This window comes from Hoplias malabaricus, chromosome 5 (assembly GCF_029633855.1).
Source record: "Hoplias malabaricus isolate fHopMal1 chromosome 5, fHopMal1.hap1, whole genome shotgun sequence".
NCBI lineage: Eukaryota > Metazoa > Chordata > Actinopteri > Characiformes > Erythrinidae > Hoplias > Hoplias malabaricus.
The window spans coordinates 8,575,979-8,589,586 of record NC_089804.1 but is presented as its reverse complement, the minus strand read 5'-3'; the positions used below and the strand labels follow the sequence as shown (position 1 = coordinate 8,589,586).

The 13,608-nt window shown below is 39.1% G+C and overlaps 1 protein-coding gene and 1 long non-coding RNA gene across 7 annotated transcripts in view; one reads left to right on the top strand and one right to left on the bottom strand.

Annotated features, from left to right (window-relative positions):
• Positions 1-13,608, top strand: part of sulf2b (sulfatase 2b) — a 166,234-nt gene that overhangs the window by 56,992 nt on the left and 95,634 nt on the right. For 5 of the 6 annotated variants that reach the window (XM_066670765.1, XM_066670764.1, XM_066670771.1 and 2 more), the window contains exon 4: positions 10,032-10,127. The gene's annotated coding sequence lies outside the window, so the exon portion shown is untranslated. Of the gene's footprint in view, positions 1-7,486; positions 7,510-10,031; positions 10,128-13,608 lie in introns of those variants that run through there. The other variant, XM_066670767.1, reaches the window with a different exon arrangement.
• LOC136696387 (uncharacterized) lies at positions 2,922-11,376 on the bottom strand. The gene is made up of 3 exons (XR_010802612.1): positions 11,240-11,376; positions 10,723-10,790; positions 2,922-4,616 (listed from the first exon to the last, which is right to left on the bottom strand). It is a non-coding gene; the product is annotated as an uncharacterized lncRNA (long non-coding RNA).

Genomic DNA, 13,608 nt, shown 5'->3' with positions numbered 1-13,608 from the left:
GTCTGTAGCATAAAGGACAGTGTCATCTCCAAATAGCAGAGACAATCTCTGTGGCTGTGGCACCACATTTGAGATAATCCTGGCAGTATCCTGATGTTAGAGCCAGAGGACACAGAAGAGCATACCTCTTTTTAATGGTTAGAAAATGGTGTATTACTTTATTTTAATTATTTTTTTTTAGTTCAATCTCTTCTTTTTTCTTTATATATGTTGATTGTTTTATTTACACTGCTAAGTAATATCTTTTAAAAATGACTAATATAATCCTAATGGCTGTTTTGGCCAGTAATTATGTAAATATGGTCTCTGACTTTCGCATGATACTGTATTTAGGGGGATTTCATATAATTAGTCTAGAGAAATGGAACAGAATAATGTGGATGTCATTTATTATGTTGTAAAATTCATTATATAATTTGTTGTTTTGCAATGGAACGTATACAAATATTCACAAAAAAGTACACTTTCTCTCTCCCTCAGACACACACACACATACACACTCTTTTAAAAGTGTATGGGTCTGATGGATTCAAGGGCTAATGCAGGCTGCAGTGCCACTGCTATGTTGTGTTACTGAACTGATCCATCAATACCCCCCCACATACACACACACACATACACACACACACACAGAAATACACACACATTGTTAGGTTCCCTTGCAGAGCTGATCCATCATGACTCCCCCTGTACGGAGCAGTGGACTGCAGGAGAGTGAAAAGTGATTAAGCCTGGCAGTCTCATTATACTCTGTGTGTGAGTGAGAGAGAGTGTGTGTGCGCTCACTCCAACACACACCAAAGCCAAAAGCTAGAGTGACACACTAGCATTAAATCTGCAGGGGATTAGCCAGCAGGGGATTGTAAGAAAGCCAGAGAGAGCAGGCAGGGGTGTTGTTAATATAACAACACACGTATACCCTAGTTTGCTGCGACGACTGGGTTAAACTACTATGGGTTTGCAAGGTTTGGGTCCTTTAGTACTGCATACGACTACTGTTTATTATCAAGTCCAAATCTGCACTATGTAGAATAACGTCATTGCTTGCTTCACTATATCAAGAATATGACTCATTTCATTTCAAAAACACTAAAAGTCAGGCTCAGCTGAATGAATAGCTTGTGAATCTGATCTCTGCTGATGCCCCACCCATCTATGGCCTGGACTTCATTATAATTGACCATGCTCTCACTGGTGGGAAAAAGAGTCCTCTCTCTTTTTGTCCCATCAGTTGGGCATCTGTTAAGCTGATGCCTGAGTGCTAGAATTGGTAGTTAGCATTCTCCTTCAGGTGTGCTATATTGGCAGTTTAAAAAGAAAAGGCATTTTAGAATTTTTGGATGGATACTGATTTACTAAATATGATAATCTGCCATTCCGCAATCTATGCCTTTACTCACCTTCAGATGTGTTTGTATATTCCTGTTATTTACTAAAGCCTACACTGCCTGTGAAATATGCATCCAGCTAGCGCAGCTGTTGCTAAGCTAAAAGAACTCCAGAAGCTGGAAACAGATGTGGGCTTGTGTATGCAGCTGCTTAAGTACCTCTGTTACTGTAATTACATGTGCAATAAGTAGCTGTGGTTCAACTGTACAATAACCAGTGTAAATGAGCAGGAAACGTATGTCTGTTTGTTTAGTTCAAATTCTCAGTGCCCTGTACGTCTCAATTGTGTGGCCATATATACAGACAGCCCTCCAGCAGTGTGTGTGTGTGTGTATGTGTGTGTGGTAGTCTCTTTGAAAACATAGCTTCCATTTTATATTTAATCTCTTTCTCTTGCCGTGTTCAAAACTTTTTCTCCATGAAACAAAGGATATGAACGGTCTCTTCAACTACCTTTGTTAGTGGGAGAGCCACTGGGCTGCATCTCGGAAAAGTCTTTGGTGTCCAGAAACAAAGACCATCTGTTTGTTTTGATCTATTCCTTATCATCTTTTGCTCCCTGTCTCTCTCGTCTGATTCCAAGGAAAAGACTGTGGGGCCAATCAGGCGTTCCTCATTCTCTCGCTTTCTCATCCATTCGGACCTATCAAGTAAGCCGAATTTGTACTATGTGAGAAGAGACTTCTGAGGAAGAGAGCTGCACTTCAAAAACCAGTGAGATATAACACAGCATCCACTTGTTCTTATCTCTTTCTCTCTCTCTCTCTTGGTACCTTGTTAAGCAGCAGACCATCTGTTCTTATCACTTCTTAATTTGAACAAATATTTTCTGAGGCTTGATGGGATTAATATGAAAGAACACTAGAAAGTGCTGCTTTATTAATAAGATTCCACAGCACACTTGCTCACCCCAAGCTACACACTCTGTGTAATTAAGTAAACAATTTTTATATATGGTTTATATTGAAGCCAAGGCTAGAGAGGTTCACAATAATATTACAACAAAACATACTTGTTAAAAAGCACCATAAAAGACTGCCTGACAGCTCATGAATAGTATAGAATAAAAGTGGCTTTTAAATTGTTCCCTAAAAGTGGTTGTGGAAGCAGAGTCTTATATCAAGGGGGAGAGTATTCTAAAGGTTAGAGGCACAGGCAGCGTTTGCAAAGTCCTTTAGTTTTATTCTTGGAACAGCCAGAAGCTGTTAAGTTAGACGTCCTCAATCACCCGACGTTTCTATAGGGAACTAACAATCGGCAAATACATTCATGTGCCTCACCATGTAAAGCCTGAAGCATCAGAACTTGAAAATCAATTCAAAATTTGCCTGGCTGCCATTGAAATCAAGCAAGTGCGTTTTGGACTAACTGAAGCTGAGCCAGAGCTCATTGACAAAGGTAAGAATTTATGGCATTTTAAAAGCCAAAAGATGACCTGCCTGCATGAATACATCTTTCAATACTTTATAATTTTAGCAAAATTTCTGGAAACATGAGAACTGAACAACTGTTTGATATGCACTGAGGGGGGGGGGGACTTTTTATTTTTGAAGTTTCAAGGGAAAGATTACTGATGTAAGCAGGCCAGAGATGTATGTTTTGTCCTGATATACGTTAGATCAGGGGTGCACAACTCCAGTCCTGGAGGGCTGGTATCCAGCAAATTTTGGTGATTGCTCTGCTAAAACACACCCCTTAAACCACACCACTTTGGCAATTAACAGATGAGTTGACTCAGGTATGTGTGAGCAGAGGTATAACCAAAATTTGCTGGATACCGGCTCTCCAGGACTGGAGTTGTGCACCCCTGTGTTAGATGTTACAAAACATGCTGTCCTTATTAGCTATAATATATTCAGTTAAACAGGATCGTCCAATAAAATAATTTAACCCAACAGAAGATAATGCTGTGTTATCCTGCATATGATGAGAAAAAAAAATTCAATTTTGTAATTAAAACACCAACAGGAAGTATAATATGCAAATTGGACACTATGTAAGTGCTACAATCTGTTTTTAGCAAAAGGCTGTGAAATACTGGTGATAATTTTTAGTGTTAAAAGCAGTTAGGACCTGCTATGGCTTTGGATTTTCCTTTAGATAGAAGGAAAGAGCTGAGTTTTACTGTATACCCATGCACACTGAAGTAGAACCCATTCTGAACCTAAAATGTATTCCTTACACAAATCAAACATGGCCTTGCGTGTGTTTCAAAGTTGTTTTGTTCACCTCCCTGCATCGTTCAATGGGAATTGATGTCCTCAGCCTTGAGAGAAATGGGGAAAGAGCAAGGGATGGAGGAAAGAGAGGAAGGTGTCTGAATGACAGGAAGTTGGCTCGATCAGCGTGTCCCTGCCCCAAGGGGTGGGCAGCACATGAATCACGACTGAGCAATTGTTTCTTCAGTATTGCCGCTATTGTTTTCCACATCCATCAAAAGGAGACGTTTGCCACAGCAAAACTGCCTGACCTTTTAAAGTAAAGGGATGGGCGTCGTCATCTGGTTCATTTTATGGGAATGAGTGGTAAATAATGGTTCTGAAAGTGGTGAGTGTCATGCAGGCTACTTTGAATAGGGGATATGTGCAGACCTGAGGATGATATTTACGACAATCTATATTTTAATTAGTTTTTATACTAATTATAGACAGAAATAGTCGTGTGTAAATGATGAAATCCAAAATGAGCACAGCCACTTAGAGGCTGTATTTGTATAAAATGCATCAATATTTACATATACTAGAATAGATTGTAAGATGTATTAGTACAAATTGCTGGACTTCATCTCTCTAGCCCTTTGTGAATCCATTTTCTAAAACTATGACCCCAAGATTCTGAAGCCTGTCCCATCAGACAATAAACCCACCATTATTTGGAGTGGACACTTTCTATTCAATCTGACGTAGCAGTCAGACTTGCCAGATGGCCATCAGGTACACCAGTCACCCAACAGACGCCATGCCTATCCCATTCTTCCCTACACTGATCACACTGAAGAGCAAGGGTTGAGGGAGACTGGAAAATAGAGAGAAGCAGAGAGAGAGAGAGTCTGAGAAAGGTGGCCATTGTGAGTAAGTCTAATTGATTTTTTCCACCTTGCCCTTGGTGAATGTGCTAGTGGGCGGAGACAGCAGGCTTTGTCAATATTAGGCTATGTGCCACTCCAGAAAGTGCTTCTTTGCCAAAGCTCCAAGTCCCAGATATTCCGCTGGTCCCTCAGCAAGACACTGTGGAAAAATCCCAGAAACTGGTGTCACATATTGTTCATTATTTTCAGTGTCTCATTTCAGTCATTCACTGCTTGTTTTTTTAAGCTTTACGATGTTATTGTATACAAAAGTAGTAGAACACTGCATGACAATTTTCAGTTCACATACTATAAGCATTGGATGTACACAGTTTCTCTGTTTCAGTACTGTTCTGTTCTACTGTAATTAGAATAGCCAGTGTGTAGCTAAATTGATTGGACACTTTTTAAAACCTACATCATGTTTGCTGGACACTTTATTTATTTATTTATTTATTTATTTATCAGTGACCAGTGGGGAAATGAATGTGTTATTGGCTTCCTCAGTCATTCCATTTTTCTCAGATCAGTGCAGTCTTAAGATTTGACCTTGCTTTCACTTAAGTGTATGATAATTTATGTATATATTTGTGTTGCGTCTTTTGTAGAGTATTATAGTAAGTTTTCTCTGCTTACTTTATGCATGTTTACTGAAATTCCTTCAGAAAATGGGAAACATAAAAATATAAATGTACTGCGTCTGCAAGAACTTCATGTAGTGGTATTGACAGTGGAGTGCAGTGAGGATGTGGTGGAACGGGACACTAATATTGACTCATGGTACTAATTTTAGTGTAGGAGTAGCTGTTTCGTTCTCCACGGCATACCCTTGGGTATTATTCCACAAAAAAGAAATATGTAAGGGCTGTTCTTTAGTGGTACATGCCAAGATTAGCTATTACTCAAGAGTATTACTTTTTTTATGTGCATGTGCTACTAAATCTAGGTGGGGCAATGGTGGGACATTGTTAAAGTCTAAATGATTTTTTTTTCCTGCCAACAGTGCATTGCATATTTTGAGTAAAGGACATAAGGGAGTTAGCTGTATTTCAGTATTGAACATTGCAGGAAGGAAAAGAAGTAGATAACAAAGTAAAAGGTACAGTTAGGTTTGAAAGAATATCACAGACATATAGCAGTATATCTTTAGCACAGTTTAACATGTTGAGAAACATGCTTTTGAACAGCACACTGGTATAATTGTCTCCTAATGTGAGAACTGCCACGTGGTTTACATGTTTGTGGCTTTGTTTTTTCATTGTATAGTTTTTGTATCTTTATCATTTTTTAAACACAAGGGCTGTTTAAAGTAGTGGATCAGTCTCTGTGATGGCTGTATATGTGGGAAACCTGTGAACTAACATAACATATCTGGGCATGTAGTGCTCTTCTCTGAGTGTGTTTAACTGTACAGAGGCTGTGTGGGAAAAAAAGCAGTGGCTGGTTTCACAAATCTTATATAGAAATATGCACATTGCACTGAATAGAACAATTAAAAAAATGTACTTGTTTAATTTCATGGGGATATAAGTCTCTACTCATTCAGGTGGATTGAAACCTGGTATATGACTGAAAGTAAGTGCCAGGACTGCTGCTGGGTGGACTTTAGTGCCTTATAAGGACTGTCTCTTCAGGACAATAGACTTAAACATTAAAGTAAGTACACATGGCTCTAGCAACAATGTAGCTCATTTTTTGACCGAGGTAGAGCATAGGTTGTCCTCTCTGCTGAAGGCCAGGATATGTGGGACATGTATTTATGGAATGCTGGCTGATGAGTCCTGTAATGCTGTCCAGACGTTGTCTGAAATCTCTAAACTGCATTCTGCGCTGTGTGTGTGTGTGTGTGTGTGTGTGTGTGTCGTTGCTCTCGTGGGTCCTACATATGTGCTGTTAAAAGAGGGCATTGGTTCTGTTGTCTAGCAGGTGATCCAGTTTCAGGCAAAATAATATATAAGCTTTGCAGCCAGCCATGTACAACAGCAGCATATTCATCAGAAACAGTACCAAGCTCCACCTGCACCGTTTAGCAGTGGCACATGTACTGCTGAGTAAGTTTGTGTGTGTGTGTGTGTGTGTGTGTGTGTGTGTGAGAGAGAGAGAGAGAGAGAGAGAGAGAAATTTCAAAGAGGATAGAGAAATTGCCAAATACTGATTGTGCATTTTTGCCCTTGTTGTGGTAGTATCCATTAGTGTGTGTGTATGTCTGCATAAATGTGTAGATTTTGGGCCAGCTGTGCCCAGATGATGGGGTATTTGGCAGAAAGTGTGCTGTGAGGTGATGCTAGGGTCTTAGACCATATGGCCAGTGCCCTGTGCGCGTGTGTGTGTGTGTGTGTGTGTGTGTGTGAGGGACAGAGAGAGAGAGAGAGAGAGAGTTGGCAGTGTCAGGACTTGTCAGTGCTGGGCTAATTAAGTGCTGGGTATTTATTTATGCAGTTCAGCCACTGCTGTTCCACTCTAATGGCCTCATACTGACATACAGCACTACAGAGAGAGTGAGGGAGAGAGTGCAAGAGACTGTGACAGGGATAAAGGGAGAGAAAGAGGGGGAGGCAAAATAAAAAAGAGATAACCAATTAAGTAAAAATATAGAAAGATTAGAAAAACACTGTAAGACCAACTGGGAAGGACAGAAAAAGCAAGTGAAAGAATGATTAAAGAAAGGAAGGTCATGGATATGTATGTATGGGTATTTGATAGTAGTTTCCTCTCAGTGTGAACAGCTCTACACTTGTATTCTGTTTCTCTCTCTCTCTCTCTCTCTCTCTCTCTCTTTCTCACTGTCTTTATTTCTCGCTCTCTCTCCCTTTCCCTATCTCAATCACTCACACATGCACACAGACATGCTCTCTCCTGCTGATAGCATAATTGCTTTAATAGATTCCGGTGGTGATAAAGGCTCTCCACTTTAGGCTAATGAAGTAGCAGGGAGCAACAGTTAAGTGCCTGTAATTTGCTACGTCTGCTGCGGCTACCGCTAACTGCTCTGAAAACAGGGAGAGAGGGAGAGTTGGAGAGTTTAGAGAGGGTCGTGTGTGCTTCTGGCCAGCGTAGGCTGTGTTTAATTATGGAGAACTCATGAATGTGTGTGTGTGTGTGTGTGTGTGTGTTTGTGTGTGTGTGTGTGTGTTTGTGTGCAGAGAGGAAAGGGTCACTACTGCCTAACTGTTAGCATATTTTGGTCAGCAGCGCTAGGGGCATTTTGAGGAATTTTGCTAATGGTGAAGTACAGATCAGCTGCTGCCAAATAATAGTTTGGTAGTAGAAATAGTTTGAGCAAATAATGTGCTGGGTATGAGTAATCTGTGTGAATTCTGATGCCTCCTTTTCCATTATTCTGACGTATACAGAGGAAAGAGATGGACGTTCACAGCCAATAACTTTCTCTAGCCGATCTGTCATAAGCTGTGGCAATCACTGTACCACACGTATTGAAAAAGTCTGTGTATTTTCCATGACAGCTCCGTATATATAAACATAACACAAAAAGTAAGGAAATTTGTGTTTGGTACATTATTTCTTTGTTGTAACAAAGCTTCTTGGCAATAAATAAATTTTACACCATTGGAAAGCCTGTTAATTTCCCTTTTAAAAGGTGTCACATTTGTAAGGAACATGCATTTGTGGGATGTGCAGTAGAGCTGAGTATGTGGGTTGCACCCATAAAAAATTGGCAAATCTTCTCTGCCAATGCCAAACAGCTTATTTTGTGTGATGGTGGGGGGGCATTGGAGGCAATCTCAATGCAGTTAAATATCGAGATGAAATTCTGCAACCAGTGGCAATCTCATATCTCCACAGTGTGGGACCGAACTCTATCCTCCAAAATAACAACACCCGCCTCAACCTCATTGAACACTTGTGGGATCAGCTTGGGCGTGCTGTTCGTGCCAGAGTGACCAACAAAACCATGTCAGCAGACTTGTGACAAATGCTGGTTGAAGAATGGGATGCCATTCCACAACATTGTGTGACCAGGCTGGTGACCAGCGTGAGGAGGAGGTGCCAGGCTGTTGTGGCTGTGTATGGTTCTTCCACGCGCTACTGAGGCTCCTGTTTGTTTGTTTCTTCAAATGTCTATCATCCAGTCCACCAACACCAAACCAGGCAATGGCAGAATAAGCTGTTTGGCATTGGCAGAGAGGGTTTGGCAAATTTTTCATGGGCGCAACCCACATACTCAGCTTTACTGCTCATCCCACAAATGCATGTTCCTTACAAATGTGGCACCATTTAAAAGAGAAATTAACAGGCTTTCCAATGGTATAAGGTTTATTGCCAAGAAGCATTGTCACAACAAAGAAATAATCCACCAAACACAAATGTCCTTACTTTGCTACTTGCTATGTTTATAAATATAATCTCTTTAAACTCCAAATTCCTTCAGCTGCCTTGCAAAGAGGAGCCTCTGAGGAGCTTTTCAGAGCAAAATAAAGCAGCATTTTCCTCCCACAAGGGTGACCCACTGATCGTTGTCCCCAGAAACTTAAAAGAGTCGACCCTCTCTACCTCCTGACCATTCATTACAAGAGGAGGTGGTGCTTTCAGGTTTTTCCTGAAATCAGCTACCACTTTTTTAGTTTTAACTTGTTCAGGAAGAAAAAAAAAAAGCAACCCCGCGGTGCACCCTTACTGAGAATATGAATAGCAGAAAATGAGGTGTTTATTTTACATCCTGCATTCGATTTGAGGGAAAATTGAGAATCCAATTACACAGAGACTAGTGAACACTGTGCCCCTTAAACTTGTCTTAAAGCTTTAAAGGTGATGTTGTAAAGAATGCAGAAGGATAATCTAAAAACTTGTAATCATTTGTGCACAAGTACCAAGTGCCTCCAAGTGTTGCAATTAAAGTGTTGGAAATAAGAGTGATACATCACCATCAGTCAAGCTGTTAACCCGATATACAAACTGTTACATATCTGTCCCCACCTGAGAGTGATGAGTACAGTTCATAGTAGCATATTTAAACCATGCATTGCCATCACATATTTTAAGAGACTCATTAAAAAATATAATTTAGAATACATAATAGTGAATCTGCGCAGAGCTTTAGTGTTGTTGGAAAGACTTGACTAGGTCCAGCTGCCTTCTAAACTAGATTTCCTTCTAGTTTATATTTTAATTGAGTTTTCTTTACTGTCCTTTGAAATTTTATAATGCTTTTAATTATCCCTCCTCAAAGCACTACACATGTTCTGTACAAAACTTTAACTCATTTTGTGAATGAAGCGTTGTTATTGTGAAAAATTTAATTTACTTTGGAGAGCACTATGTATAAAATGGATATATAATGTAACAATGTCTGTTAGAAGCATTAATAAACACATTCCAGGTTTGGGGATAAAAACAGTTTTTTCTTTTTAGTTTCACTTGCCTTGTGCTTTACTTGAAGAAGTTTCAGGCTTTGGTATCTTTTTCAAGTCTACCACTGGAAACAGTGTCACCCCATATACTAATTAATCCATTATAGTAGTACAATATTAACAATAATTAAATATCAGATGTATAATCATTATATTAAATAAAAAGCAATGAAAAATAACAAGATGCATTTGTTTTTATTTCACAGAAATCATTCGGATTTCCCTGAAAGCATCAAAGAGCCTGAGGGTTTCCCTCTGGCATGGACACCTAAGTCTAACCATTATTCAGCACATTCAAGGAGGTAGGACTTATAAATCTGACTTTCTGAAAGTGATTTATGAAAGGTTTAAGTTGCTATCTGTGGATGCATCCTTCATTTGGCGTTTTATTTTCATTAATATTTCAGTATACAGAATTTTGTGGAATTCAGAATGTGGGTTTCTGCATGAATAATTCATTTAAACAGTTGGTTATTGGCTGACAAAAATATATTAACTATTTTATTTAGTATCTTAATGAAACCTCTTTTATTGACAATAATCTTAGAGTGGCCAAATTCCCTAGCTTCAGTTAACTCTGAAGCCGGTTGAAATTTGAAAAAATGCACTGAAGTGAGAAGGGCAGTGCAGGAGATGGGTCAGGGTGGGGTGGGGTTCAGGCTCTGCTGCAGTGTAATGCAGCAAGAAAGTGTTAGTGGATGCTGTTCTCCGGCTTCAGGCATGGCTTGAGGATTTCATCATCATGGGGTGTGAACACATTTTTAATTTGACAGTTCGGTATAGAGCGAACTTATGGCACTGCCGGTACAGTGGCAGCCACACAGCGTCAGGATCTTGGGGTCCTGGGTTCTCACACCCCACCTTGGGTGACTGACTATAAGGAATTTGGTGTCCTACCTGTGTCAGCAGGCATTTGATTCCTGTATTCCTGATTTGCTTCCATTGATTCCAGGCAGCATGCAGCCCTTTTACAGAAATTTAAAAAAGTGAATGAATGGCTTTGGAAATATATTTTTAAATTTAAATTGCTTTATTTTAATTGTTACAAAGCAATACAATTCTGCTGTGCAAAAAAATGTATCAGTATAGTCACTCTTTAAGAAAATACTTTTAGACCTGCACAGCTGTAAGGAGGTCTTATGATCACATCTCCAGCACAAAACTTTCACAGTTGAAGAATATTCTAGGGATGTCTTGCTTGAATGGCTTGATTTAAGCCAATCCTCGTCATTTTACTTAAACTGAGAAGGAGACCTCACCACTGTAAAATACAGAATTTGTTCTGCATACTCTTGTCTACCTTCAGTTGATTTACTCCTGTGTTGTGTTGCAAGACCTGAAACTCCTTTGAGTTTTAGATCATAGACATGTATTTTTCCAGAATGTTCTGTTATATTGTGGAATTCGGTTGTACCTTAAAAACCGTCAGATAAAGTCACACGGGAAAGCATGTCCACACCATTACTGTGCTTGCACACCGACAGCTACACGGCGACTGGAACTCATTAATTTTCAATGAGAGTCAGCGACACTGGGCGACGTTGAGCGATGCGACTGTGAGCGACGCAAAGTGGGCGAATTCTGCGACGCGATAAAGTTCAGCTCCGCTCAACTCTATGCAAATGAGCAGTGACTCACAGCGGCGACTACCAATCAGAAAGCAGGTCTTACTTTGGTTCCTACTAAAGACATTTTCCTTTCTCAAAATGAAGGAGAACACTTACTGCGTCAAGGCTAGTTTAAAGTTAAAATACACAGTATGTTTTGTTGTTTATTACAGCTGAAAGTGTAAATAATATTTGCTTTGAATGTTTAAGTAGAGCAAATTCTTGGATGAAACTACATTATGACCAAATTACAGTTGACATCAAAAATAATGTTCAGTTATTGTTACATAAACAAAATAAACATAGCTGGTTTGTAATTTCAGTTTTTTTTTTTTTTTTTTTTTTTTTTTTTTATAAAATTAGGTTCTGACAAAAAATAAAATGTCTAGTCAAAGTTGTGATCATTTTGTGAATAAATAAACCTAGTAAACAAGGAACGTCCCTGGACGTTCAAAATAGGTCTAAAAGTAGTCTGTCCGTCAAGGACATATTTTAAACGTCAATGGACGTCCAAAATGCGTTTTATACAAGTAATTTATTTCGGGACCAATTAATAACGTAAATGGACGTCCAAAATACGTCCAAGAGTCGTCTTTTCAGTGTCTGTGTTTGGACGTCTTTTCAACTTTCATTTTCAACCTTAAGAGAACGTTGATTAGACGGCAGTCATTACGTTATTTCAACGTTGAATCAACAGCTAAATGTTTACTGGGAATCCTACTTTGGGGGTTCTGCTTGCTCGTGAGTTGCTGGACACGCCCACCAGCGACACATCGCCTATTGCACAGGCAACGCTGAACGATTTTATCGCTTTCAGTGGGCACGCACAGTTAGACTCCCTGTACCAGCCTTGACAGTCAAGTTTGTGTTAACATATTGTAATTTTTTTATATATAAATATGCATTTTTATATAATAGTTTTAATATAAATACATAATATACATTAAACACATATAACACTATACATTGTTCCAGCCGTCCTTAATAATATTTTGGCGTAAGGCAGGTGTTACCGTTAATTAACACTTGTTCAGTGTATTCTTATGGAATAAATGTGTTTATTTCCATCACAATCATTATCAAGTGTTAATATGTGTGCTGGAACATTGGAAGTGGTCTTTATGATGATTCTCTTCCATTTTCAAATTATCCATTTAAATATTAACTAATATAGAACCAAAACCTTAGAAATTTCAATCCTGTTTAGTCTGTTAAAGCTCATTAGTCTAAAAATGATCAAAAATCCTAAAGTCTTGGTAGAATTTAATGTACATTTTTTTCAAGAGTTCATTACCCTAGAGCAGTGGCCTCTAAATTTGTCCTAGAGATCAGTTTTCCTGCAGTGTATAGTGGCAACCACAGTATGCCACAACTGCTCCCGCTAATGTGTTTGATTGGACTAAATGTGTTAGTATTAAATGAGTCCCCAGTAAAGGGTCAGGACCAAGTTTGATAACAGTCTCTGCTGAAGGACATGCCCAGACTTATCCTGCCTGTCTGAAAGCATCCATGACTACAGTTAGTGTGCTCTGATGTTGAGATTTCTTGAACCCACTGACCCAATTGCACACATTACCACAGTTTTTTAGAGAAGCAAGGTTATAATACAAAATAATTAAATGATAAATAATGTAAAATAATAGAATAATAGCGATAGTTGCCCCTGTGTGTTTGTATAAATTCAAAGAAATCATAGACATATTTACCCACAGTTGTGGTAATATTCCTTACCCAGCTCCCATTAGTCTCCTACTATGAAGACGCTTCCATAAAACACTTCTATAAAAGGATGTGCTAAAAATACAGCCAAAATAAATTAGTTACACAAATGCAATTAGTGGATCTCACATGTGGGAACAGATTCCACAAGCTTTCATTTTATTCCCTGTTTCTCTTGTGGTCAGTTTAGTGTATGTCTTTCCTTAACATTTGTCCATCTGTCTTTAATCAGTATACATTGGCTTTCCTTCTCATTGCTCTAAAGCAGCCGGTATGGATGGATGAATAAGTAGAGAAATGGAACTAGATTAGACACGCGTGAGCGCGTGTGTGTTTCTATAAATGGAAGTGTTGGTCTCTGGCAACAGAGACTCAACACACATTGTTGAATTGACCGTGTGCTCTTTAGAGAAGGCAAGTGTAGTGGGGCCCATTTTTGCACATTTGTTTGGCAATG